Source organism: Pongo pygmaeus, chromosome 9 (genome assembly GCF_028885625.2).
Source record: "Pongo pygmaeus isolate AG05252 chromosome 9, NHGRI_mPonPyg2-v2.0_pri, whole genome shotgun sequence".
Classification (NCBI taxonomy): Eukaryota; Metazoa; Chordata; class Mammalia; order Primates; family Hominidae; genus Pongo; species Pongo pygmaeus.
In genome coordinates, this window is record NC_072382.2 from 17,376,581 (window position 1) to 17,379,421 (window position 2,841).

At 46.5% G+C, this 2,841-nt stretch overlaps 1 non-coding gene across 1 annotated transcript; it reads left to right on the plus strand.

The window, feature by feature from the left end:
- Positions 1–1,523: 1,523 nt before the first annotated feature.
- Positions 1,524–1,627, plus strand: LOC129009080 (U6 spliceosomal RNA). The gene has a single exon (XR_008492625.1). It is a non-coding gene; the product is annotated as a U6 spliceosomal RNA (small nuclear RNA).
- The last annotated feature ends 1,214 nt before the right edge of the window (positions 1,628–2,841 follow it).

Below are 2,841 nucleotides of genomic sequence, written 5' to 3' on the forward strand. Positions count from 1 at the left end.
CCACAGTGGAGGGTAGAGATGCCCCCAGCATCTACCCCAGGGCCTGGTACAGAGCAGGTACCCCCAACATCCATCCTGAGGCCTGGTGCAGAATGGGTGCTCCCAGCATCCACCCTGGGGCCTGGTACAGACCAGGTTTCTCCAGCATCACCATGGGGCCTGGTACAGAGCAGATTCTCCCACCATCTGCCCCAGGGCCTGGTACAAAGCAAGTGCCCCAAGCATCTGTCTCAGGGCCTGGTACAGAGCAGGTGGTCCCAGCATCCACCCTGGGGCCTGGTACAGAGCAGGTGCCCCAACATCCACCCTGGGGCCTGGCACAGAGTAGGTGCCTCAGCATCCACCCTGGGGCCTGGTACAGATGCCCCCCCAACATCCACCCTGGGGCCTGGTACAGAGCGGGTATTACTTTTTAATACTTTCAGCTCTCTGATCCATGGCTTAGAGAGACAGTGCCAGAACCTGTGGGCTTTGTATCAGGCCCAGATTAGCTACATTGAAAGGATCTGCTCTTGTTTCTCAAAAGCTGAAGGAGGGGTAAAGAAGTAGGATATAAGAGAGAAGGAGAGAGGGAGAGCCGAGGGCTTTTGATCCCCTTGCATCCAGGCAATGATGCATTTCACCTGTGGGCTGAGATTTTTTTTTTTAAGAAGCAGGAGCGGTTTCCCCACTATCTCTTTCCCCATCATAGAGCGAACAGCTGGCAGGATCCTAGATCCCTGAGGAAAACGACTCACTTCTTCCTGGAGCAGGAATTACCCAACATTTTCTGCAAAGGATCAGATTTAAATAGTTTAAGCTTTATGAGCCACAGGCAGTTTCTGCCACATATTCTTCTCCGTGGGTTTTTTTTGTTTGTTTTTGCAACTCTTTAAAATGTAAAACCCTTTCTTAGCTCATGATCCATACACAAACAGGCTACAAGCTGGATTTGGACCATGGGCTGTAATTTGCCAATCCCTGCCCTAGACACACAGGACTGTTACATGAGCGAAAAAGAACACACCTTACTGTGTTAAGCAGCAGTTACCCTACTTTATGGACACACATACCACCTCTGCCACCACCAAGCAGCCAAACTGTCCTCAAATTATCTGTTGTCTCTCGTTCTGCAGAGAAATGGGGGACGGGGGACAACTGATACCCAGGGTTTGGTTGGACATGCGTGGGCAATTGCACCTGCACAGAAGCCCAGTGAGTCCTTACTGCTCCCCCTACCCTAATGCTAATCAACAAACTGCAAGGGAAGCTTTTCTTGAATTCCAAATCAGAAACCCAAAATCTAAACTCAATGATTCTAGAAAAATGCCTGAATCTCCGTCAGTTCTTCCTCTACTGCTGACACCCAATTGCATTCTTTGAGAGACTCAAGAAATGAACTCAAGTTGTCAAATAGATTGGATTGATATATGGAGAACAACATTCAAAGAGTTAAAAGAATAAAATAATTTTTAAATGTCTCATTACTTCTTTTTCTAGTGTATATTAATTCACATTCATTCATTAAAAAGATTAAGAAAGTACTCACTTCGGCGTCATATATACTAAAATTGGAATGACACAGAGAAGATTAGCGCGGCCCCTGCACAAGAATGACACACAAACTTGTGAAGCATTCCATATCTTTTTTTTTTTTTTTTTTTTTGGTTACAGAGTCTTGCTCTGTTGCCCAGGCCTGGAGTGCAGTGGTGCAATCTCAGCTCACTGCAACCTCCGCCTCCTGGGTTCAAGTGATTCTCCTCCCTCAGCCTCCCAAGTAGCTGGGATTTCAGGCATGCATCACCATATCCAGCTAATTTTTGTATTTTTAATAGAGACACAGTTTCACCATATTGACCAGGCTGGTCTCGAACTCCTGACCTCAAATGATCCACTCACCTCGACCTCCCACAGTGCTGGGATTACAGGCATGAGCCACCATGCCCAGCCATGTTCCATATTTTTAACAAGCCTGCACATGTACCCTTGAATATAAAAGTTGGAAAAAAAATTAAAAAGATTGAGAGACAGAATCTCACAACTATCTAACTCCTGGAAATTTTGAACCTATTAATTTGTTAACTCAGTGAAGTGGTTTACCCACAGTTCTATGCCTGCCACTTCCTCATTCAAGCATTCATCAAGGAGACCCTGAATGCTAGGCATGGTACCAGGCATCAGGCCTCTAACCCAAAATGAGTTGCAAGTCCTGCCTTTTAAGAACTGTGTCTTTCAGGAAAGATAGAGAAGTACTCAAGGGTTAGGACAGAGATGTGATGAGCTAATTGCAATGTATCTGGTAGAACAAAGTAGGGGGCAGTGAAGTTGGCATAGAAGGAAGACACGACAGGTAAGATCAAGAAACAATTTCCCAATTAAATCACACTGAGGGTGGGGGACGGTGGAAAGAAGGCAGTCCTTAACTGACAAAACCAAGTGCGGTAGAGGGACAGGGAGGCACCCCAGCAAGCCAGGGGACAGACAGGTGGGAGTAGCTAATATGCCCAGAGGGATCATTAGAAGAGGTTGTGAGGTCCACGGACAGAGTCAGGAGAGCATAGTGGTTAAGGCTACATTCAGGTATTAGACCACCTGATGCCTTCAAATCTCAGCTCCACCACCTTCTAACTGAAATCAAATGAAAGCAACCTAGATGGGAGGCAATGCCTAACCCAACAGAATGAATATCTGATGGAATCATTTAAGTCATCAGAGACAAGTCTAATGAGAAACTCTTTCTGAACAAGAGTTTCAGAGCATGCAAATCCTACTCCTCTTCCCCGCTGCCCCAACACCTCTTCAGGTCATGCGTTGGTAGGAAGATGAGCTTCTCTCCAAAAAAGGAGAAAGGAGGCCGGGCTC